The sequence below is a fragment of the Mauremys mutica genome, chromosome 2 (assembly GCF_020497125.1).
Source record: "Mauremys mutica isolate MM-2020 ecotype Southern chromosome 2, ASM2049712v1, whole genome shotgun sequence".
Lineage (NCBI taxonomy): Eukaryota > Metazoa > Chordata > Testudines > Geoemydidae > Mauremys > Mauremys mutica.
Genome location: NC_059073.1, coordinates 214,890,114 through 214,916,330, shown reverse-complemented (window position 1 = coordinate 214,916,330; position 26,217 = coordinate 214,890,114). Strand labels below are relative to the sequence as shown.

Below are 26,217 nucleotides of genomic sequence, written 5' to 3'. Positions count from 1 at the left end.
GACGTTTTTGCCTATCTTTGTCAGAGGACAGGGACAAATAAATACTGTTCTCGGGAGCAAAATGAATGAGCAAAATACATTTAAATACTGAAAGGTGTCATCTGAGGAGGAAATATTTTTTAAATAATGCAATCAAATTCTGTAAAGAGCAACAAGAACAAGGCAGACTGCGAGCATGGAATGTATCAGGTTTTCATGGTTAAGATGTGGCGACTGGTAGACAGATAGAATGAGACCCATCCCTTACTACAATATCTGAGAGGGGACACTCAAGGCATTATTATATATCAGTCCACTTGCTTAAGAGAGAAGTGGGAAATAACACCAGGAAGCCCAGCATGACCTGTGAGTGCTCCTGATCAGTTATGTTCATGCACACCAATATATTTAAAGGAAAGGGATAAGAACTGCTTGCTAGACTAGAAGACTTTCTGGCTCTTTTGTAGAACCTTCTTGAGGAACCCAGCATGCTAACCATGTGGAAAGGTTCAGGTAACCAATATTTGGCTCAAAATTTGTGTTTTATTTTTTAAATTATTTTTCCATATCAACAAAACTGAGAAAAATGCAATTAAAATGAATTCATCGAACAATCTGTCAACTACAAATGACAGGACACATTATGCACCTTTTTACAAAGATGTAATCGAAATGACCTAAACCAAATTTGATATTTTATGAAGCTGTTCAGTTCTTCATAGCAGGGATCCTCTCTTAGGCCTGGTCTACAATGGGCGGGGGGGGGGAGTCGAATAAGGTACGCAACTTCAGCTACGCGAATAGCGTAGCTGAAGTCGAACTACCTTAGTTCGAACTACTTACCCGTCCTCACGGTGCGGGATCGAAGTCCGCGGCTCCCCCGTCGACTCCACCACCGCCGTTCGCGGTGGTGGAGTTCCGGAGTCAACGGGAGCGCATTCGGAGTTCGATATATCGCGTCTAGATGAGACGCGATATATCGAACTCCGAGAAGTCGATTGCTACCCGCCGACCCAGCAGGTAGAATGGACGTACCCTTACTCTGTTTGTCTAACACCTACCACAATAGAATGCCAGTACTGATTAGAGCCTCTAGGTGCTACTTTAATGTAAATAATATTTCTCACGCCTCCATCTTTACGCTTCGATTAGTTTCTCACATTCTGGACAGTCAGACTGACTGTACACGGTATTCAGGTTATTTCCAAAATCCTTGTTTTCGTTCTCTGTTTCCCAGTCAGGCTCAGATTAAACTGGAATCTGTCTCAGCTGTAGTAGGAAAGGGCTGTTTGTGGCAAACCTGTCATGTAAAAATTATGACTGGCAAAATGAAATGCTTTAAATGAGAGGTGCCTTGCTTTCCTGATTTACATTCCTCATATTCGTTAATTTTCCACGACCTTTCACTCACAGATGAGGCTAGTTACAATTACTGCTCAAAGGAAAACAGCGCCTAATAGTTTTGATCGAATGGAACAGATCAATCCGCTTTCATCTGGTTTCCCCCAAGTTTGGCAGTATTAATTATTTATGACCATCTTCTTATTTTAGTAGTTACTTCCTACTGAATTATGGAAGTAAGGAAACAACAGGTGAGGAGGATGACAAAACACTTCTGAATCTAAAGGAAAACAGTATCTATTTTGCTCCGTCCAGTAGCTGAAAGATGAAAAAAGGAAGCAGCATTTTTCAGCAGCACAAACTCTGACCTGTATTTGAGAATAAATGGCCTGATGCCGCTACCTTTGAAGTCAATAGCAGAACTCCCATTAATTTCATTAGGTGGAGGATGGGACATAAAGTTCTTTAAATGCAAATAGGAATTCGGAGCATTCTGCTCAAAAGAGCAGGATGGCTCAAAGGATGCCAGTGTAGGGGGCACAGCATGGTCATCTCTCTAGCCCGTTCTGCATACGCTGTGAAGGCTGAGCCCCCTTGCCCAACTAGGGCAGCAGCTAGTCCCCAGACCTGGGAACCTCTTAAGTGCTCGGTTGCAATCCTGCCCAGATGCTGTACATGGAGAAAGAGGCTTCCTGCCATGCCCTCTCTTCTTACTAATGCACCTGCACAGGAGATGGCGACATTTTGCTTTTATAACAGAGATTAACTTTAGCCCCAAAGTTCACCTCTGCCTCTGAACTTTCCCATATACAGTATCAGGGGGTATTCAAATCTGGGTTCTTGGGTATACAGGGTCCAGCTGGTAAATTCAGGTCTGGATCTAGACCCAAACTTTGCGAGAGTTTATTGCGTGACGGGGGGAGGGAGAGAGTTAAGTGGTTATTTGGTTCTGGACTGAGGTTTGTATCCATCTAAGCCTTAGTATAACAACAAGACAAAAAATTTTGTATGGAGACTGGAAAAGTACTCTTCTGTATGTATAAGTCCCATGTGGACACATGTCGCACTTATAAAGAGTGACAGATGGGGTAGTAGTGATGGTAATAAACTAAGACTCCAAGATTGGTATTGTGTTGAGTGTGAAAGTGGCTTTAACTTTTTGATTTCCCTGCTTTTTAGTGTTTGTGAGGAAGTACATTTGGCCAACCTTGACTCTTCATTTAACACAAATTTTCAGTCTGGGAATATCCTGTACTCCTAGTAATCCTTTTATTCTTGGTAACAGGCAGGCAAATTAATTCAAGTTTGTTTTAATAGTAGCATTGTTAGAGTTGATTTGACTGTGAGTAAGATGATCTGTGAGGAAGCTGAGAAGATATTCCTGGAGCTGGAAGAGTGGAGAAGGAATGGTTTTAGAGATTTCTCATTGGAAGAGTAATGTAGGATGAAATCCAAAGAGAGTCAACTATATTGAAAAACCTATACTAGCTAAATTAAAGCTGGCATCTGGCTAGGTTGAAAATGGCTGCATCAAAGCAGAAAATGGGATCTGTGTTTCCTATAATAAATCCAGAGTGAGGGATTAAAACTTTTGAATGTGCATGTGTTGCTTGAATCCATCCATCCCCTGGACAAACTCCATTAGTTGGTTGGCACAAATGGCTTTGTGTCATTCATTTGTGCCATCCATTCATGCCAACATAAATTGTGCTAGGAAAGTCTGACTCCTGATCCAGATTTAAAACAAAACAAATCAGAAGTAGCTCCAAAAGATACACATTCTTGTTTGGCTGATTATAATTGTGTACTAAATTCTTCCCTCAGCTGACTTTATTGAAGTGTGAGGTAATTTAAGAGGATCGACTGGTATACAGTCAAACTCATGATCTCTGAAAAGTGCAAAATTCAGCAAGCTATTGGCCTGTGATTCTGTTACAATTGTACCTGCTCCATTACATCTACATGAGTTAAGTTGAAGCACAGCAAATTTTAAAACTAGGAATAATTGTGCAGTCCTGAGGGAGCAGGGCTTAATAGGTACTCATGCCTGTTCCCACTCTGTTATTACTAGATGATTGCTTTCTTATTCCACTATCTAAACTTGTACATCTTTACTGTTCAAATAAGGAGCTCATTGACTTGAAAATTAGCAGCATTCAGCTGGCTCTACAACTTTTGCCCCTGAGGATTTTTTTAATAATGTAAACCTCATAAAACCACAGATATTTGCATAGTAAGAGGGAAGAAAGACTAGCCAAGCAAAAGACTCCACCCTGTTATGAAGAGCAGGGCTAGCCCTAGACCAAATGGCGCCCCAGGTGAGGAGCATCTTCAGTGCCCCCTCCTCCATTAAACTTTTGAATACTTTATTTTTATTGCCTTTATATCCCATTTCATAACCTTCATGCATGATTTGCATTCACGATTTATTCCTGCCATATAAGATGATAAATTTGCATGCTAGAATCTGTAAATCTGTATTTATTCATGCCATATATAAGCAAATAAAAATATTAATGTCTTCTAAACTTATAGAAACTTTTTAAAATTTTAAGAATAACTGAAATGTACTAACATCAAGAAACTGAACTGTGCACCAACATTGGGTGGACAAGTATTAAATATTGTTACAGTCGGTGACAGCCTTAGAATGTTAACCCTACTCATTTAGTTCAAAAGGTCTCTTTTCTCGCCTTTGCCCTCGTGAACTCAAGCAGAGTGTCAGAGATCCAAAGACTAGCCAATGGCATTTTCAAGTGGTAAAATAGCAAGCAATGCTAGTCTCTCATTGACCATCATTGATCAAATATATGTTTTAATGAGTCTGAGCTTTGAAAAGCTACACTCACCACTCACAACTGTGACTAGTAGCATGAGCAGAATCCTCAAAGCTATCCACACATCAGGAAAAGTGTTCTTCAGCTCTGCATCATAAATGAATTGGAGAACTTGGATGTTGTCCAATTCAACATAAAAATAATAATACATAAATAATGGAGATATACCTATCTCCTAGAATTGGAAGGGACTCTGAAGGGTCATTGGGTCCAGCCCCCTGCCTTCACTAGCAGGACCAAGTATTGATTTTGCCCCAGATCCTAAGTGGCCCCCTCAAGGATTGAAATCCCAATCCTGGGTTTAGCAGGCCAATGCTCAAACCACTGAGCTATCCCTCCCCCCTGGCCAAATAATCCTCATCTGTCAGCATCCGGTGAAGGTCCATACACTTGTTCAAGAGTCTTTTCCTGTCTGCCAGCAGCTTACTAAGGTCCTACAAAACCTACATGGTTTTGTATGTCCTTATACTGTCAATGCAGCTCTCCCAGAGAGTGTCACTTAGCAGCTTCATGGTCAGATTTGTAACATTGTCTGTGTGGATCTTCCACCTGATAGTTGATGCTTCATTTGTCCAAATCTTTCTTCGATGGACACCGGAGTAGTGTCAACAAGTGGGCAAAAAACCTCCCTCTTTAATTTTTCTTCTGAGCTTCACATCACCTCATCTCTGCCCTTGTAACCAAATTGCCTCTTCGACTGATGAATATAACTTTCCTTGAAGGCAGCAGGCTCAACTCCTAAGTCTTCTGCCATTTCTTTGGCAGTAGTGATGGCATCTTCAAATCCCTTGTCTCTGTAGGCCACAATGAAATCAAGGCAGCTTCTCATCAAAGTAGTAGCAGTCATGGTGTCCATCGACTGAGTTTGTAATTCCTTGCTTACAACATTTACACGGAAGAGGATATCATGCCAAACCACAATTAAGATCAGAAATTTGAAGTTGGGGATTTGATTTCACAGGCTTTGCACCTTGTTTCGGAGTCCGGCCTCAGCTTTACTCGACTGTGCCCGTTACATCAGGGTGTTGTACCTCAGTCACTTGATACTTCACTGGCATTATGCTGTCAATGCAACTCTCCCAGAGAGTGTCACTTAGTGGCTTCATGGTTAGATTTGTGACATTGTCTGTGAGGATCTTCCAGCCAACAGTTGATGCTGAAAACAGGACATATATCCTTTGCAGTACTCCAAAGAGATATACTGAATCTAAAGAAGCTGACGCTGCATCTGACACAACCAGATTGAGGGAATGACAGCCACAACACATGAAGAAAGCTCTTGGATTCAGCACAAGGATCCTTGCCTGGAAACCACTGTTTCTTCTCTTCACATTTGTGCCATTCTCGTAGCTTTGGCTGTGGCAGTCCTGAAGCTTTATTTTATTCTCATTTAAAATGTTCATAAACAATTCAATCAGGCCTTTTCCAATAGAGTTGTCCACAGACTGGAAACAGATAACATTTTCCTTTACTTGGATACAGCCGTAGCTTCTTTATGACCTACTCAACGTAGGTGCTCACGCATGACATCGTTGTATTTCCCAAGGAGCTCTTCCAAACCAAGGAAATTACTGTTATGTTCAGTGAAGTGGTGGTTCAGGCTCCAAAAGCATATACTGTCACCAAAACAGTATGCATTTAAAAGCCCTGAAAAATACAGAGTTTCACAGTTCACAGTTCAGAGTTCAGAGTTCAATGCGGTCTTTCATAAATCTTAATCCACTTAAGAAGTTGAGATTCTTTAGGCTCCTGGAAAAGCCATATTAATTGGCTACATTATTATAACAGAAACATAGTTCCACTCTGGTAAGGATATTATTTTCCCCATTCTGCTCCTACTGATGGTCTGATTGTAGGGCAGAATCTCAAGATTGCCATTTCAAATTATTTGTACGCTAGTTTGAGTTTCTTAAAACCTTAGCTTCTGGAGTAGTGGGGTTATGTGAACATGTCAACTTTCATTAAAAATGTTTTAGCCCATTTGGTGTTTGAGAAAAACTTGAAAATATGACCTGAATGCTCAGAAGTCAGAAGGCAAATAAAAAAACCCCAACATGTTTTTTTTTAAATCTCATGCTTTTTAAGATAGTCTCATGATTTTTGAAGCTTTGAGGTTGGCAACAATGCAGTCTTTTCAAGGGGAGTTCTGGCACAGAACCAACCTTCTCCAGTGTTTTAGCAAAGGTCAGTACTATTCTCAGTGTGCTGCATTACTGCTTGTAAAGATTCTATTGAAAAACCAATCTACAGCCAATAAAAAGCTACTGTGTGCTAAACTAACTCTACACCAAGTAACTTTGAAGGGAAAGAGCAGTAGTTTAGAAGAATTGACCCCACCCCTTCATTAAATGTCCCTCTCTACCTGTGTTGACATGACAGATGGTGAGTGGAATCCTGGGTAATCTTAGTCCTCACCAGTGAAATCAATTAAGTTTAGAAAAGCTATTTATTGCCAAAGAGATTAAAAAGTAATTAGCATTTATAAAGAAATCTGCAGGGGTCCTAATTATAATGAAGTGATGAGTTTGGGTTTTAGACAGAGGGGAGGTTCCAAACGGGAAGGGAGTTTATATCTTCTCTCTTTTGTTTTGTTTGTAAAGATAATATCAAACTCTATCTTCCTGCTGTCATCATAGCGATCTCTGGAGAATCGTCTTGGATTTTTATCATGATGTTGACACAATAGCATCAGAATCAATTTATTAAAACTAAGTTGCAGGATTAAATACTTTGCTAAGTACATTTAGTGCCAGATATGAAAATAATTGAAGCTCTCTCTATACTTGTATCTAATACACATCCATAGTTAATCATACCCTTCCCTGCCCCCACTCCCATCATTTTATTTGTACAATTGCAAAGTTTTTCTAAATTTTCAAAGCTTGGGCATAATTCATCCCTGGTATAATCTAATTGATGTCAGTGGCATTATACCAGGCTCCTTTCATTAGTTTAATGAGAGACACAATTCTACCCATTCTGGCAGCACAGCATTTTGAAAAGTTCACATGGTGACAAGAAATTTTTCTCCCTTTTAAACTGTGAATATTTTTTTAAGTAAAAACCCAGAACAAATGTTTTCAGTCAAAATAGTTGCCAAAGTGTACAGAAACAATTTGTTTATGGTGTGGTATACTTGATTCCCATACTTTTGGTGTCACAACTGATGTCACTTCAGCAAGATGACTGCTGCCAGTGGGAAGTCTCAAATGATCATATCAGTTCAGCTAGAACTACTGTACATTGAACATAGATTTCACTTTGTGAGAAATGCTACTTGCCATAGGAACTTCCTCCAAGTGATTGTACTGAGCAAAATATATACTGCTTTTCTTTTAATTTCAAAAGAGCATAACATAAGAAAGGCCGTACCGGGTCAGACCAAAGGTCCATCTAGCCCAGTATCTGTCTACCGACAGTGGCCAATGCCAGGTGCCCCAGAGGGAGTGAACCTAACAGGCAATGATCAAGTGATCTCTCTCCTGCCATCCATCTCCATCCTCTGACGAACAGAGGCTAGGGACACCATTCTTACCCATCCTGGCTAATAGCCATTTATGGACTTAGCCACCATGAATTTATCCAGTCCCCTTTTAAACATTGTTATAGTCCTAGCCTTCACAACCTCCTCAGGTAAGGAGTTCCACAAGTTGACTGTGTGCTGTGTGAAGAAGAACTTCCTTTTATTTGTTTTAAACCTGCTGCCTATTAATTTCATTTGGTGACCCCTAGTTCTTGTATTATGGGAATAAGTAAATAACTTTTCCTTATCCACTTTCTCAACATCACTCATGATTTTATATACCTCTATCATATCCCCCCTTAGTCGTCTCTTTTCCAAGCTGAAGAGTCCTAGCCTCTTTAATCTTTCCTCGTATGGGACCCTCTCTAAACCCCTAATCATTTTAGTTGCCCTTTTCTGAACCTTTTCTAGTGCTAGAATATCTTTTTTGAGGTGAGGAGACCACATCTGTGCACAGTATTCGAGATGTGGGCGTACCATGGATTTATATAAGGGCAATAATATATTCTCAGTCTTATTCTCTATCCCCTTTTTAATGATTCCTAACATCCTGTTTGCTTTTTTGACCGCCTCTGCACACTGCGTGGACATCTTCAGAGAACTATCCACGATGACGCCAAGATCTTTTTCCTGACTCGTTGTAGCTAAATTAGCCCCCATCATGTTGTATGTATAGTTGGGGTTATTTTTTCCAATGTGCATTACTTTACATTTATCCACATTAAATTTCATTTGCCATTTTGTTGCCCAATCACTTAGTTTTGTGAGATCTTTTTGAAGTTCTTTACAATCTGCTTTGGTCTTAACTATCTTGAGAAGTTTAGTATCATCTGCAAACTTTGCCACCTCACTGTTTACCCCTTTCTCCAGATCATTTATGAATAAATTGAATAGGATTGGTCCGAGGACTGACCCTTGGGGAACACCACTAGTTACCCCTCTCCATTCTGAGAATTTACCATTAATTCCTATCCTTTGTTCCCTGTCCTTTAACCAGTTCTCAGTCCATGAAAGGACCTTCTTTTTTTATCCCATGACAGCTTAATTTATGTAAGAGCCTTTGGTGAGGGACCTTGTCAAAGGCTTTCTGGAAATCTAAGTACACTATGTCCACCGGATCCCCCTTGTCCACATGTTTGTTGACCCCTTCAAAGAACTATAATAGATTAGTAAGACACAATTTCCCTTTACAGAAACCGTGTTGACTATTGCTCAAGAGTTTATGTTTTTCTATGTGTCTGACAATTTTATTCTTTACTATTGTTTCAACTAATTTGCCCGGTACCGACGTTAGACTTACCAGTCTGTAATTGCCGGGATCACCCCTAGAGCCCTTTTTAAATATTGGCGTTACATTAGCTAACTTCCAGTCATTGGGTACCGAAGCCAATTTAAAGGACAGGTTACAAACCTTAGTTAATAGTTCCGCAACTTCACATTTGAGTTCTTTCAGAACTCTTGGGTGAATGCCATCTGGTCCCGGTGACTTGTTAATGTTGAGTTTATCAATTAATTCCAAAACCTCCTCTAGTGACATTTCAATCTGTGACAGTTCCTCAGATTTGTCACCTACAAAAGCCAGCTCAGGTTTGGGAATCTCCCTAACATCCTCAGCCGTGAAGACTGAAGCAAAGAATCCATTTAGTTTCTCCGCAATGACTTTATCATCTTTAAGCGCTCCTTTTGTATTTCGATCATCAAGGGGCCCCACTGGTTGTTTAGCAGGCTTCCTGCTTCTGATGTACTTAAAAACCATTTTGTTATTACCTTTGGAGTTTTTGGCTAGCCGTTCTTCAAACTCCTCTTTGGCTTTTCTTATTACACTCTTGCACTTAAGTTGGCAGTGTTTGTGCTCCTTTCTATTTTTCTCACTAGGATTTGACTTCCACTTTTTAAAGGAAGTCTTTTTATCTCTCACTGCTTCTTTTACATGGTTGTTAAGCCACGGTGGCTCTTTTTTAGTTCTTTTACTATTTTTCTTAATTTGGGGTATACATTGAAGTTGGGCCTCTATTATGGTGTCTTTAAAAAGGGCCCATGCAACTTGCAGGGATTTCACTTTAGTCACTGTACCTTTTAACTTTTGTCTAACTAACCCCCTCATTTTTGTATAGTTTCCCCTTTTGAAATTAAATGCCACAGTGTTGGGCAGTTGAGGTGTTCTTCCCACCACAGGGATGTTGAATGCTATTGTATTATGGTCACTATTTCCAAGCGGTCCTGCTATAGTTACCTCTTGGACCAGCTCCTGCACTCCACTCAGGATTAAATCTAGAGTTGCCTCTCCCCTTGTGGGTTCCCGTACCAGCTGCTCCATGAAGCAGTCATTTAAAGTATCGAGAAATTTTATCTCTGCATTTCGTCCTGAAGTGAAATGTTCCCAGTCAATATGGGGATAATTGAAATCCCCCACTATTATTGGGTTCTTAATTTTGATAGCCTCTCTAATTTCCCTTAGCATTTCATCATCACTATTACTGTCCTGGTCAGGTGGTCGATAATAGATCCCTAATGTTATATTTTTACTAGAGCATGAAATTTCTATCCATAGAGACTCTATGGAACATGTGGATTCGCTTAAGATTTTTACTTCATTTGAATCTATACTTTCTTTCACATATAGTGCCACTCCTCCCCCTGCACGACCTGTTCTGTCCTTCCGATATATTTTGTACCCCGGAATGATTGTGTCCCATTGGTTGCTCTCAGTCCACCAGGTTTCTGTGATGCCTATTATATCTATATCCTCCTTTATCACAAGGCACTCTAGTTCACCCATCTTATTATTTAGACTTCTGCATTTGTGTACAAGCACTTTAAAAACTTGTCCCTGTTTATTAGCCTGCCTTTTTCTGATGTGCCAGATTCTTTTTTATGTGACTGTTTATAATCTGATCCGGCCCTTACATTATACTTTTCAGTCCTCTGCTCCTGACTATAACCTGGAGATTCTCTATCATCAGACTCTCCCCTAAGAGAAGTCTGTGTCCGATCCACACGCTCCTCTGCAGCAGTCGGCTTTCCCCCATCTCCTAGTTTAAAAACTGCTCTACAACCTTTTTAATGTTTAGTGCCAGCAGTCTGGTTCCACTTTGGTTTAGGTGGAGCCCATCTCTCCTGTATAGGCTCCTCCCATCCCAGAAGTTTCCCCAGTTCCTAATGAACATGAACCCCTCCTCTCTACACCATCGTCTCATCCACGCATTGAGACTCTGAAGCTCTGCCTGCCTACCTGGCCCTGCACGTGGAACTGGGAGCATTTCTGAAAATGCCACCATAGAGGTCCTGGATTTCAGTCTCTTCCCTAGCAGCCTAAATTTGGCTTCCAGGACATCTCTCCTACCCTTCCCTAAGTCATTGGTACCTACATGTACCACGACCACCGGCTCCTCCCCAGCACTACACATAAGTCTATCTAGATGCCTCGAGAGATCCGCAACCTTCGCACCAGGCAGGCAAGTCACCATACGGTTCTCCCGGTCATCACAGACCCAGCTATCTACATTTCTAATAATCGAATCTCCCATTACTAACACCTGCCTTTTCCTAGAAACTGGAGTTCCCTCCCCCGGAGAGGCAACCTCAGTGCGAGAGGCAACCCCAGCACCATCTGGAAGGAGGGTCCCAACTACGGGAAGGTTTCCCTCTGCTCCCATCGACTGCTCTACTTCCCTGGGCCGTTCTTCCTCCTCAACAGCACAGGAGCTGTCTGAGCGGAGGTGGGACAATTCTACAGTGTCCCGGAAAGCCTCATCAACATACCTCTCTGCCTCTCTTAGCTCCTCCAGTTCTGCCACCCTGGCCTCCAAAGTCCGTACATGGTCTCTGAGGGTCAGGAGCTCCTTGCACCAACTGCACACATGTGCCACCCGCCCCCAGTAATCATACATGCTACACTCAGTGCAATAAACCGGATAGCCCCCACTCTGCTGCTGGGCTTCTGCCCGCATTGTCTCCTAGTTAGTGGAAGGGTGGTTTACAGAAAGGAGTTTTGGAATGTGGTTCGGTTTACAGGTTTTATGGGGGGGCCACAGTAAAGGGGTTACGGCCGGTGAGGGACTCCCACTCCCTTCCCAACTCCCTTGCGAAACTCCCTGTTAGCAGCCCCTGTTCGCAAAGCTCCCTGGTCGCTTGTGCACGGCTTTATAAAGCCCTGGCCTGAGTGAATGCCCCGCCCACTGATTAAGGCTCAGCCAATTACCAGAGGCTTCGAGCTTTCAAACCTGCCTCCAACTGCCAGCCAGAGCACACGGTCCCTCACACTGTATCACACATTGTGTTTCAGTAGGATCTGGGTGAAACACTTATCTTCAGCACATCATAGTTTTTGATGTGTGTCTTTCTTACGGGAAATGACTGTGTGCAGAACAAAAGTCTCCATGTTTTGAACTCTGATTCATAATGCTCAGATGCATGAGCTCAGATGATCGCATAGCTTGTGAAACTGGTTACTGGGTATTAGTTACTGGCAAGTTTCAAATGGCTTGTTTTCTGTTCTGCTCCATTCAGTGATTTATACTATACTCAATTATAGTTTCCAAGTGGCTTACAGGATTGCCAAAGAACAGTCACACAGAAACAACTTGGGGTGTTCTGTCTGTTTTTTTGTTGGTCTTTGAATCTCTTTCTTTTTGTCTCCTCCTTGGACATCATACGTTGTTTGAACAATTGCTCAGAAGTTGGATGTTTATCTGAAACTTTCTCTTAGGTTTTCTTGAGACGTTTACAGCCCATTTTCATTACACATGACTGAAGCTGTGGCATGTGCATTTATCCCAAGGCTCTCTAATTGTTACTTATGTCCCACCTCCTTGGGATCCTTCTTTGCTTCATATTATATTATGACTGTAACATTGACAACAGTTTTTATGACACTGTAAAGAATTATAGATCAATTAAATTTGAGACTGCAAGAAGAGGAGATGAATAGTGAACAGGAAAAAGCTGTCTATTTTAAAAAGTGCCTATAATAATATTAATTCATTGCCATTGCTTCTCAAAGAAGTATTTATAACTGCAAGTATTATAAGCAAAGACATTTTTGCTAAAAAGGATGTTTTAAAGGTATTTCTTCGTACGTGTAAGGTATTCTTAACAACTCATTTCCAGGTCTTATTTTTTAGACTGGGGCCATCATATTTTAGTATAATTAATTAAAAGAGTTTACTAATCTGTTAGCTCTTGAGTTGTAACTGTAGCATGTAGGAGGAGAAGGATTAGTACTGTATAAGTGCTGGAGGAGGAAATGATCACAGTCTCTTAGGAGAGGAAGAAAAGGAAGAATACATTGTAATAAGTATGGTATTCTTCTTCCTTCTAATACTATACTGATTCATAAAACTCAGGGTACATTTTCAGAGGACCTCAAAATTCTCAAGCAATCAGTTTGATTGTTCAATCTGTGCAAATGTTGTTGCTGTTGCTGTTTATTATTTATATTGCATTATACCGAGAGCCCCCAATTGAAATTTAGCCCCTATTGTGCTACATACCATACTAACGTATAGCAACAGACAGACCCTGCCCCCAAACAGCTTACAATCTAAGTAGACAAGATAGACTGTGAGAGGGGAACCAAAGGCTTAAGAAGTGAAGTGACTTATCCAAGGTTGATAGAACAGAAATAGAATTCAGGTCTCAGCCAGAATCCCAGGCCAGCAGTTTATCCACAGGACCACTCTATTTTATTGTGGGGGTGCTTCTCCACTGAAGTTTGCAGAGAGACTTACATTGACTTCAGAGGGTTTTAGATCAGGTTTGCATATATGGGTTCTGGTGTACACTAATTAATTCATCTACAATTAGAGGCCTGTTATCCCTTGAGCTTATTTATAAAGTACTTCATTCCTTCATTCATCTTACTGGATAACTATTATCCTTTTCATAAAGTCAATTTTTTTATCCTGTGTGTAAAACAGTTCTAGTTTAGTTGCCTGTTCATTCCAAAGTTTTAATATATTTTGGTTCTGCAACTTATTTTTTTTTTCTGCTTTGTAGAGGGAATAATGTATATCGTAAATTCATGAATACTTTGATAATTCTGAAAACTTCCACTGGGTTACCTCAAAGTGTCTGTTCTTCCACTGAGGAAGAAATCCAAATCATTTTAACCTATCTTTATAATTGTCTGTCTTATAGTGATTCTAAGGAGTCAGGCTCACCAATTTTTGTTCTTCAGAGATAGTCCTATCATCCTTTTACATTATAGATCTCTGAAGAGACTGAATATTAGTTTTGGGTTTTTTTTTCATAAAAAGCATCTTTTAACCTATAGATAACTAATGCTGGATGGTTTAAAAACAAGAGCATAAACTGGTTAACCTCAGGCATGTTCTACAAGGACACCCAAATAATTTCTATGAAATATGGTTTTCATATGTGGCTTACACTAGAACAATGTGTTCTTAGCTGCTAAGATGTTCCACTGGATTACACTAAGCAACTATATAAGAACAGGCTTTTACAGAGAAAAATTCTAAGATGTCTTTTATCATGTTTGATGGACACTCAATCTGATTCTATCTGTTTGTGGAGAATAAAGGTGTTCATTAACTTTGGTCAACAATCTTACGACATAGAGTGATAGTTGTCATTCACATATGGCTGCCTCAAGAAAAGTATGTACAATGGTACTCTCTCTGTCTCTGCTCCTGCCCCGTTTAGGTCCTTAGCAGGATTTGAACCTACAATAGTCACCTCTAAAAGCATGCGACTTCTCCTTCTTGAGCTAAAGAAACACTTCCATTACCTGTAGCTACAGTAAACGTTTATCGTTTTTTATGGATTAGCCGCTGTAATGAGACACAAACACACACTGTGTACTTAAATGTGTGGGTGCCTGTGTAACCCCCACATCAACAGTTCTACAGAAGCTGTCAAACACCTCTGTTAAAAAACAGCTGTTGCCAATCAACAAGAAGGATTTTTACCAACAGGCTAATAATCAGGTTGATTAAACTGAACATTTAATACTTAGCAAGATAAACTTTTCTTCAACCATTCAAAGATTGTTTTCTCTTAATTTAGGTTCAGCATTTTTTTTCTTCTTCTGTAGCCAACATTGGTTCTGTATCAGGTTCACATATCAGCAGTAGTCCTGAATTAATCTGTTACTTGCGTCCAACAGGATTCATTGCCAGCTAACGTGTAATAACTGCTGAGTCTGCATAACCAAGATGCTTAACAAGGAATTTCTTAAAAAGAGTGTGGAAGGCTGAATTGTCTCAAAGAGGAGGTATTTGATCACATTGATTGCTTATTGAAATTATTGCTGACAAAGAAGAGTTTGACATTAATGGGCACTTTTTCAGTGGGCTTCCTTAACTGTGCACTTAAAATGTCCAGTTTGCATGTGCAGACCCCACATTTCCACATACTAGAGTATGAATCCAATCCTGCCCCCTCTTCTGTGGCTGTGGAGGGCACTGACTGCAGTAGAAATGATGCAGTTCTATTACCCAAAGGATGGGGTGGTGCAGCTTGCGGTATGTGAATGCACTCTTCCCCCCCCCCCGCCCCCAAGATATCATTGGGCCTCGGCTCTTCCTTTTTGGGCTCTTCCTTTTTGGGCTCTTTTGCCAAACATGGAGTAGGAAGAGGCTGATGGGTTGTCTACATGAATCCACTGGCCATTAGCATGTGCTCATGTAGGGACCACAGCCAGCCGGAAGGCTACTGCTGCGACTCCACAGCCTGTTATAGAAGATAGGATTATGCAGGTTGTGTGCTTATAAACAGATGGATTCATAAACTGGTGGCTATAATTGAGGAAGCTGATGGAAAATTTGTCCTTATATCCATTTGTTCATCATACAGGAAAAGCAGAGTTTAACAGTTCATGTCTGGCTCTGGGTTCATTGTATCTGTTCATTTAATTAGATTAGTTAGCTAATTAGACTAATTATTTTGTGTTTGTATGGCACTTCGAAGATGTAGAGCATTGTAAGTGTTGTTTTTAACAGTGTTCTGTGACCTGGACTGAGCAGTTCATTATGATACAAGATCAGGACAATATTTTGCAAAAGAAGAAAAGACAATGGAGGATTATAAACAGTGGTGCGGCAGTTGGTGCTCTTCCATGAGTCAAGGGATGTCTCACTGAATAATCCATAGTTTCAGTGCTAGTAATATTTTACCTTCAGCAGCTCATTCCGAAGTTGGATGGAATACTGAAAAGTTTGCAAACACTAAGTGAGCTTCAGGCTCACTGACTTATTGCTATGAACTTTCAAATGTGTTCGAAGCTTATTGTGCTACTTTGCAAGTTTGATCCTGGGTTTCTTGCACACTTTTTACTCTCAGTGAAGCAAAAAAAATGAACAGGCTAATGTAACAGAAATTGGAGGAGTGACATACAACAGCTACATTTGGTTCGAATATCTATATTGCAATGGAAAAAGGCATCAGTGAATATTGAAAAATGTGAGAGAAAAAATATACATGAGAATGATGGGGGAAGAGGAGCAAAGGAAGCGAATTGTTAGCAAGCTGCATGGCATAGGGTGAGATACTAGATTGGGAGTCTGGGCTCCTGGGCTGTATTCCTGGCACTGTGATTCACCTGCTCTGCTTACCTTGGATAAGTCACATCAACCTCTCTGAAAATGTTTCCTTATCTGTAAAATGGGGATAATGACACTTACATTCATTAGTACAGTGCTTTGAGATTCTTGACTGAGAACTGCTCTAACACTGGTAAATATTATTATTCTAGACCAGGAATGATAGAGCTGTGACAGATTTCTTCTGATGGTCTCTTCCTGCCCTTGTTCAAGATTTACAAGAGTTACAGTGGAAGATCAATAGCTGAGATAAGTAAGACCCACAAAATGTTGACTCAATTGTTAAAGGAGCCACAGAAAGCCTTTGCAGCAACCAAAATAGTGTTAGAGCAGAACGTTATCTTATTTTAATACTGTTTATTTACAGCACTTACTTTCATTATATATTTAACCTTTTTAAAGTGGCCCTCTAAATTCAGGACTTCCCATTTCAGTATAATAATTGTTAATCCAATACAGCTCTTGTAAATCCTGCCTGTAATCGCTGTAATAACCTGTCCCTGTTATTGCAACAGTATGTCCTCATTTATATTCAGTGGCTGTGCTTCACTAACAGCTACTTCGCTCTGCTCTGTGTCCCACTGAAAAAGACTCTGACTCCTGTTTGGACTCTTTATACATTCTCGCAGCCAGAGATCCTTTACCAGCCTGACTCCAGTGACCTCGCAGTGGTCACTCAATAATGCCAAGTGTCTATTTCTTGTGAGGCTAGTCCAAACAAATGAGTGGGGTGAGACTTCTGCTTCTCCCTATTGTGTCTGACCTGAACAAGCTGGGAGCTATATAAAACATCCCTTGGGATTTGGAAAGCAGAAGTAGGCACTGCAAAGAACATTTAGGGGATTGGCTGGTGCTGTCATGTGACCGATGCTAGGCAACATGTGCTATTGGCCTTCTTGGTTGCCGACAGATCAGAAGGAACATCAGTTTGTGTGTGTATGTGCAAATGAGGCTGTGCTTTCTCCACAGCAGTCTAGGGGAGCTTTAGCACTTCTACCGAGGTAAGCAATAATGATGTCTCTTTATTCTAATAAATTAGCTGCCAGGAATGGATGCAGCAGGATTTTCTGGTGCACAAGCATAGAGTAAAATAGAAAAAGGGCTCCACTCTTAAATTCTGTATTTTGATTTCTTTTGATGTTTTTAAATTCTAAATTAAATGCGATCTAAGATAATAGATACTCAAATATGCCTAGCAGTTTTCTTTGGTAATTAAAATTATTGTATTCTATTTTAAATGTTTTACATCTTGAGAATATTAAATTATATATTAGCAAGCAGTTGCACAGACAGGCATGCATTGGAAATAGTGCATAGATAAATTCCTGTCTTTATGAAGCGGTGGAGAGGGAGAAGAAGGTTGATATTAATACCAATCTTTACATGAAAAGCATCAGGTCATTTTTACAAAGCAGGCTGTTTAAAATAAAACCTGTAAAATGCCTGCCAAGACCAGTCATTGATATGTGTTCTGAGATGCATCTTGGCAATATTAAACCAAAGGCGCAAGACTGATGCTCAATATCCTAATGGATTTGGAATCTATGGCTTGTATATTGCATTTAAAGTAGAACAGTGACTGAAAGACAGCAGCCTGTTTAAACAGATCTTGAACTGTAGCCAATTAAAAAAGCCCATTGTAGTCCTGTGGTAGGCATACATCTTAGCCAACTGCTTCACAAGAAACAGATTTTATGTATTTCCTCCAAAACTATAGGGTGGACTGAATAACTGCCTATGGAAAATATTTTAAGAATATGCTGAAAGTGAAGTTTATACCAAAGATAATTAAAGCCATTGTTGAAAAGAATTAAAGCTGCTAAGGATTAAACTGACTGCACCACAAAAAATGAAAAGGGACTGAATTGTACTATGAATAAATGGCTGTGCAGCAAAACTACAGAATCTATAATCAAACTGAGAAAATCCTCCTTCTGTAAGTACAGAGAGCATTCATGCATTCAGGCTACATAGATGTAGTAGCTTGTTCAGAGAAGCTGCTGTGAAAGAGAAGTTAATGTCAAAACTAAGCAGGATCAGTCTTTTAAAATCCTGTAGCTCTCCCAGGAAGTAAATCAGAAGTGAGAATGTGCTATTGATGAATGATGCTGTCATCTTTCCATTGCTGCTGAATTTTTTTAATTCAAAAAAACAGCTTAAGCAGGAAAGTTCAAAAGACCAAAAATAAATAAATAAATAAAACCCACAACAAATTCAAATCCACTAATATATAACATGCCTCTGCAGTTTTAATTCTGGGAACCAAATGCTATTGCACAAAACTAAAAAAGTTCTGACTGTTTTCCATTTGCAGAACCATTTAACCAGTAGCAGTTACATTTCACGACTTTACCTATATAAGGAAAAGCAATACTATATGCTAACTGGATCTAAAAGCAGTCTGCTTGACTTTAACACAGAACAGTCAGAATTAAAACTAGGTATGCAAACATTGAGAATGTTTTCTACTATGTTGTTCTCCCCTAGTGAACTATTCTGATCTGCTTTGTTTGTAAAGCTATTTAGTACTATAGCTTCCTATCAAAGTTATTTTTGATATCATAATTAGCTTATCACCAGTGTAAGTTTAATGCTGGCTGTTCTAATTTTCAGGGATTTTGTACCATACTTGCAATTTGTGAGTGCCAACAATTACTTAGAAATCCATTGGCTATTTTTCAAGGTTGAAAAACTGGGAAAATACCTATAGTCCAGTTAAAAAGGATGGAATTTGTAAACGGATGTTCTCTGTATTTGTTCCAGATATGGAATACGTTGAACTTTTACTCTTCTCATAGGTGTGATTTAAAAAAAAAAAGATAGAACAGGATATATAAACAATGATAACTGCTTGATGCAAAATACCAATATGTCTTGAGCATATTAATAAAGTAAAAATAAAGAGAGCTGCAGGGCAGGGCCACCGAGAGCGGGTTTGGGCCCCAGTGAAAAAAATTTGGGGGGCCCCCCAGCAAGGGTGGACGGGCTAAACAGGGCCGACGAAGCCGGGCCCCAGACCCCCTTCTGGACCGCTGGGCCCTGGTAATTTGTACCAGCTTCCCCCCGCCCTCTTGTCGGCCCGGCTGCAGGGAGCAACCAATTTGGGCCAGGGAGGGCCATATAAAAGGAGCTGCAGAAGTAGAGCCAGGCAGTTGCTGCCTGGAGCTGGAGGAGTGAGACCTGTGCTCCTGGCTGGTTGACTGACTGAAGGAGCAGCAGGACCATGGACAGATCAATTGCTGGCAGGGACCGAGGGAGCTCCTGGCTGGCTGCTAAGACTGAGTAAGGACTGAGCCCAGGAAGGGCTGCAGGAAGACAGTGTCTCTAGTGAGGAAGCCCTGGGGATATGGTCCCATACTGGGGTTGGGATGATTTAAAGACTAAGCCTGGGGATGGGTACAGAGATATCAACAGAGGGGTCCTGGAACAGGCCCCTGGTGGACTGTATATCCCAAAAGGGGTCTGTTTTGTTTCACATACAGACTGTGTGTGAGACTTGGCCGGAAGGCTAAGTCATTGAAAACCCACCTGAGAAATCACCAACAGGGGTCACCACAAATAGAGACTGCAGGCACACACACTTGACTAGGAGTTGCTTGCAAGAGGGATGTGCCACCCTGTTACAGAATCAATTTTAAACTGAAGCATCAGCGTGGATGGTGCCTGGCAAATGTGTTGGATCAATTTGCATCTGTGATGCCCTAGCCATGCCCTCTCTCTCTCCATAGTTGCCCAAATTTGAGATTTTGTTGGTGATGAGGATCCCCTAAAAGAAGAGAAGTTGTTAAATGCATGCACTGCAACCTTACCTCCATGTGTACATTCTGCTGGGGCTGTAGGTTACACCAAGTCAGCATAACCTAGGGTGGAATCTAGCCCAGTGCAGATAAATTCACCTCTCAAGGCTTGCTTATAGTATAGTTTTTGGTGCTGCTGTAACTTGAGCTAATCAGTCGCCAGATAACTCAAGTTGACTAACGTGACTGTAAATTCTAGTACAGATTCTCAAAAAAGTTTGTTCCTGATAATGGTTCATGGGTTTGTGTACACTACAGTTCTTTGAATTGATTGTTCCAAGACACACATGTTTGTGGAGTGTCCAGATCGGCATTTACAAATGTGTTAGTTTACTAGAGTTAATTGGCAATCAATTATCTTGAGTTTAAAATCTCTAGAGTAGACATACCTCCTCAGAGTTAAGCCAGGTTGAACCACAGCTGAGAAAACATGTGTGTCCTGGAACAAACATTTGTGAGTTGGCTACAGGAGAGTTTACAATCTTATTAGTTAACTTGAGTTAATTGCGATCAGTTAGCTCAAGGAACAAGATAAAAAAATCTAGTATAGATATACGCTGAACTGTTCCGGTTAATGTACTTTCATTGGTGTAGCTTGAGAAGAATTTGTCCCAAGGCATATAATGGCCACAGTGGGTAGACTAGGAAAATTAACATTAACTTTCTGACTCAAACCCACAAAAGAAAAGAGGTACATAGTGAAGGCTCCCATTTTACCCAGAACTAAAATGGGTATTTACTCTAGGTGGCTATTTCAGACACTTCTGTTCAGGACCAGATTCTACTCTTTGATCTAGTTTGCACCGTGCGCAAAGAAAATTGCTTGTGCCCTTGAACACGTGTGCCATGGCTGATTTCCTTGAGCTTATCTGGTGAGAAGCACTAAGTTTGAGGCTGAAATGTGGTCAGTAGTTTGCAGTGCTGTCGATCCAACCCATACAATAAAAGGATAAATCCTACTGTGGCTGGAGGGGGGAAAAAAACTGCCAGGCTTGCCCCCACTGTCAGCCAGGGCAGGATGTCTCATAGTAGATTGAGGCAGTGGACTGTGGGAGCACTTAGACCAGGGGTAGGCAAACTTTTTGGACCGAGGCCCACATCTAGGTGGGGAAATTGTATGCAGGGCCAGGGCAGGGGGTTGGGGTGCTTGAGGGAGTGTGGGGTGTGGGAGGGGGTGTGGTGTACAGGAAGGGGCTCAGGACAAGGGATTGGGGCAGAAGAGGGGTGCAGGGTGTATGAGGGGGCTCAGGGAAGGGCTGTAGGAGGGGTGTGGACTGTGGGAGGAGGCTCAGGGCAGGGGGTTGGGGTGCACAGGGATGCAGCGTGCGCCAGGAGGCTCAGGGCAGGGGGTTGGGGTGCACAGGGGTTGGGGTGCAGCAGGGGGCTCAGGGCAGGGGGTTGGGGTGCCGGAGGGTGCACAAGGGGGCTCATAGCAGGGAGTTGGGGTTCAGGAGGGGTGCGAGGTGCAGGCAGGGGCTCAGGGCAGGGAGTTGGGGGGTGGGGTGCAGGCGGGGTTTGGGCTGCAGCCCAGCACCACTTACCTCAAGTGGCTCCACGGTGGCAGCAGTGCTCACTGGGGCCAGGGCAGGCTCCCTGCATGCCTGCCCTGTCCCCCGCCCCATGCTGCTCCCAGACGCGGCCCCTGGAGGAGGTGGAGGTGGAGGGGTCCGCATGTGCTGCCCTTGCCGTGCCTCCAGGTACCTCCCCCGAAACTCTCATTGGCTGCGGTTCCCTATTCCCGGCCATTGGGGGCTGCGGGGGGCTGTGCCTGGAGGCAATGCACGGAGCCCTCAGCCCCGCCCCCATCTGGGGGCCACAGGGACGTGATGCCAGCAGCACCGTGGGCCGGATCTAAAGCCCTGAGGGGCTGGATCCGGCCCACAGGCCATAGTTTGCCCACCCCTGACTTAGACTGTGCTCTTACTGAAAAAGGCAGCTGTTTCTGCTGCTGCTGGATTGTGCTTGCTGCTGACCACAGCATATGTGCTAGCTAGCTGAAGCGCTAGTCATGACCGTTTAGCATGTTCATAGCACTCCCTTAGAGATGTGGTGGATGAGGTGGTGCAATTATTGGCCCTCTTTCATACTGCCCTCTTAAGCACCGTGGAGAGATACTGGCTTGCTGGCTTTGTGGAGGAAGAGGTTCCCTGTGCTCTTCATTCCTTGTGTGCTAGACGGCAGGATTTTATCCACACAGTGCTGCAATGTCTCAGAGAAGTTTTGCCAGCTAAAGTTGCTGTGGGAACCTCTCTTCAGATGTATGATCTGAAGGAAGAGACCGATAACATGATGCCACAAGCAGGGGCGGCTCTAGACATTTTGCCGCCCCAAGCACGGAGAGTCCACTGGTCCCGGGACCAGCGGACCCTCGGCAGGCAAGCCACCTCTGCCACAAGTGGGGAATGCAGCAGGATGTTATGATATAGAAGCACAGAGTTTGCTGTTAGCAGCTGTGACCATTGGGGCTCATGTTTCTAAGGAGAACTCAAGAGGAATAGTCATATCGCTTATTCAGTAGCCTCTTTTACAATTTGGTTTAGTCTTTAGTTTACACTGTTTCATCAAGACCTTCCATTCGTACAGTGGGAAGTCTGCAAATGAAATCCGCGTCCTTTTGTTCAGGATCGGATTTCTATTGGCTTAGTCATGTTAGTGAGGTTCTTGTAGAGAGACAGGGAACAGAGACCTATTTAAATGCTCTCCATGAACGTAAAGGCAGAAACACATGCTACCATCAAGAATCACTGGCTGAGCACGTTAGGGAAGCCGCCATGTGATTAGTTTTGCCCACCCCACTAGCAGCTGTCACAACACTCTCCAGTAGTTCCTACAACTGATTGAAGTAACTAGCCAATTTAAAGTGAAAACTAGGCACACGTTGGTAGCATGAGATTTTTCAGAATCTTTTTTTTCCAGATAGAGAGGCAGCATGGTCCAGTGGATCAAGCACTGGATTGGAAGTCAGCAGACCTGAATTCTGTTTCCATTTTTACCAGTGATCTGCTGGATGACCTGGGGCAAGTCATTTTAATATTTATGCCTCAGTTTCACCATCTATAAAATGGGAATAATGATACTGACCTTCCTTTATAAAGCACTTTGAGATTGCCAGATGGAAAGATCTATATAAGAACCAAGTATTATTATTATTGTCATGTACAGAAGTCTATTAAAGACTCATTAGTGACCAACCTGTGTACCCAAAATATTGCTTTCAGTAGAAGATACCATAGGACTGCAATATATTATTCATATTTATCTAGCCTTCATAATGTAATAGGTCCATCACAAATACAGATAATATATGGTCACTGCTCCCTAGAGCTTACTGTCTAAGCTTAGACACAATATGTAACAAGGGGGGGAAGTCACAAACGCAGGGGAGGAGGATGGGAATCAAGGGTTACAGCAGTGAAAGGGGTTACTTTTAGATTTGATATCAAAACTTCGTAACAATTTAATCTAAGAATCATGTTTCTAAAACGATTGCTATAATTTGGTTTTTTTTGTGGCCAATAGCTGAACCATAGCCAATATTGAGGTTTCTCATGGTGCCTTCTGTTAGCCTTCTTTCCAAAAAGTGCTAATTACTTACATCTCCCATTAATGTCTGTAGTAGGATTTGTGGTTGCTCATTGCCCTTTAAAAATGAGGCCATGTAAGTATACCTTTCCCTTCCCGCCATAGTTCAGCATTGACTCTGGCAACACACGAGAGACCAGAATATTCCAGAGTTCTATAAACGTCCCAACTCCTTCATTCAAGTGAAGACTCTGAGAAGACAGTTCACTATTCCTTCCTCCAGGAATGCTCAATATGGTACTACAGTACTGAGACAGTGCGGAGTGTGTCCCTACATGGTTGGGGAAGAGGGGAACGAGAGACTGGGGCAGTAAGCGAACCTTAGGAAAGGGGTGGAGAGAGAGAAAAAGGTAGGATTTTCACAAGCCACCTGAGTCCCATTTTCAAAGGTGATTTAGGCACTTTGGAGCCTAAGCCTCATGGGCTTTCAGTGCACAGCAGGCAAGGAGGAAGGTAGAGACTAGAAGGGAATGGCATATCTCTGTTGAAGTCAAGAGGGGAAAGAATGCTATATCCAGGCAGTGGGTGGTGTCTATGAGAATGCAGAGCAAGGGGAAGGAGAAAGAAGGAGGAATGAATGCTGGAAATAACCAACCAGCACATTGTTTGAAAGAAGCTGGTTGTACCACCCTCAGTGTAATGCCATTAGTGAGAGTCAACAATGTTGAGTGTCATAGAGGAGTGTTCTTGTACTAAGGGCAATTATGAAAGGGTTTAATGTAGCCATAGTATATAGCTTAGTGACATTAGTGTGAATCAAAGAAAGAGGAGTGTTATGACAGGGAGCCCTATGCTGAGGTGGATATGTGCTATTCTGAAAGCACCCAGAACGCTTGCCCTTTTGCACAATGCTGTGCTAAGACTCAAAACTGACAGCTCTGATATGGTGTAATAATAAGTTTAGCTGTGCAGCTCCTGTCTTGTGACTTGAATGGAGTCATGTGCTCATCAGAGCATCCAGTTCCTCTCCACATCAAAACAGGCTGGCTGCTGCTGCTGAATCCCAGGGTATAGAGCACTGCTGCTGTCAATTTGCAGTGTTCAAAATAGCAGCCAGATTAAAAAAAACCCAAACCCTGTGTGTTCCACCTTTAGTACTCTCTATCTATTGAGGCATTACTGGAGCATACCAGGAAGTGCTCTTTCATAAGGCATCACAAAAGCACCTTTCATAAGGCATCTACTTGAACAAAGCAGATACAGAAATATAATGATTTATCCATGCACCCTCTTACTATGCAGGCAAAGGAAGAAATGGGGGAATATATAGTTAAACAAGCCTTACATGATCACTCAAGGGACCACAGTAGGGTTACCAACTTTCTAATTGCACAAAACTGAACACCCTTGCCCCGCCCCTGCCCAAGGCCCCATCCCTTCTCTGAGGCCCCACCCCCACTTACTCCAGCCCTGCTCCTTCTGTCACTCGCTCTCTCCGACTCTCACTCACTTTCTCTTGGCTGGGCAGGGGGTTGGGGGGCAGGGAGGGGGAAGGCTCCAGCTTGGGGTGCGGGCTCTGCAGTGGGGCCAGAAATGAGGGGTTCAGGATGTGGGAGGAGCTCAGGGCTGGGGCAGGGGGTTGAGGTGTGGGGGGGTGCAGGCTCTGGCTGGGGGTGCAGGCTCTGGGGTGGGGCCAGGGATGAGGGGTTTTGGGTGCAGGATGGAGCTTTGGGCTGGGGCCAAGGGGTTTGGAGTGCAGTACGGGGCTCAGGGCTGGGGTGGAGGATTGGGATGCGGGAGGGGGTGAGGGCTCTGGGAGGGAGTTTGGGTGCAGGAGGGGGTTCCGACCTGGGGTAGGGGGTTGGGGTGCGGGCTCTGGGAGGGAGTCAGGGTGAGGGATGGGGTTCTGACCTGGGGCAGGGAGTTCAGGGTGTGGGGCCTGGGAAGGAGTTAGGGTGAGGAAGGGGGTTCTGACCTGGGGTAGGTGTTGGGGTGTGGGTGGAGGTGCGGGATCTGGGAAGGAGTTAGGGTGAGGAAGGGAGTTCTGACCTGGGGTAGGTGTTGGGGTGCGGGTGGTGGTGCGGGATCTGGGAAGGAGTTAGGGTGAGGAAGGGGGTTCCAACCTGGGGCAGGAGGTTTGGGGTGTGGGCTCCAGACGGGCGGCGTTTACTTCGGGCAGCTCCCGGTTGGTGGCGCAGCACGGCGAAGGCAGGCTCCCTGCCTGCCCTGGCTCTGCACTGCTCCCTGAAGCGGCCACCATGTCCGGCCCCTAGGTAGATGCGCAGTCAGGCCTCTCTGTGCGGCGTGCACTGCCTGCACCCACATGTGCTACCCCTGCAGCTCCCATTGGATGTGGTTCCCGGCCAATGGGAGCTATGGAGCCAGCACTAGGGGCAGGGGCAGCACACAGAGCTTTTCTGATCGCCCCTGCGCCTAGGGGCTGCAGGGACATGCCGGCCATTTCCCGGGAGCTGTGCAGAACCAGGGCAGGCAGGGAGACTGACTTAGCCCTGCTGCAAAACCAACCGGACTTTGAACGGAGCCACCAGGGTCCCTTTTTGACTAGATGCCTGGCAACTCAAAGCCACAGACATTCAGTTGCAAATGGATATGGTCCTCTAGCAGCCATGCAACAGAGCTACATTCAGTACCTTGGG

The 26,217-nt window shown here is 42.9% G+C and overlaps 1 protein-coding gene across 5 annotated transcripts in view; it reads left to right on the top strand.

Annotated features, from left to right (window-relative positions):
• The window catches only part of TMEM108 (transmembrane protein 108), a 353,527-nt gene that overhangs the window by 87,165 nt on the left and 240,145 nt on the right, over positions 1-26,217 (top strand). For 2 of the 5 annotated variants that reach the window (XM_045008164.1, XM_045008160.1), the window contains exon 1: positions 17,147-17,242. The exons of 2 other annotated variants lie outside the window; for them this stretch is intronic. The gene's annotated coding sequence lies outside the window, so the exon portion shown is untranslated. Of the gene's footprint in view, positions 1-17,146; positions 17,243-18,161; positions 18,178-26,217 lie in introns of those variants that run through there. One more of the 5 variants, XM_045008163.1, reaches the window with a different exon arrangement.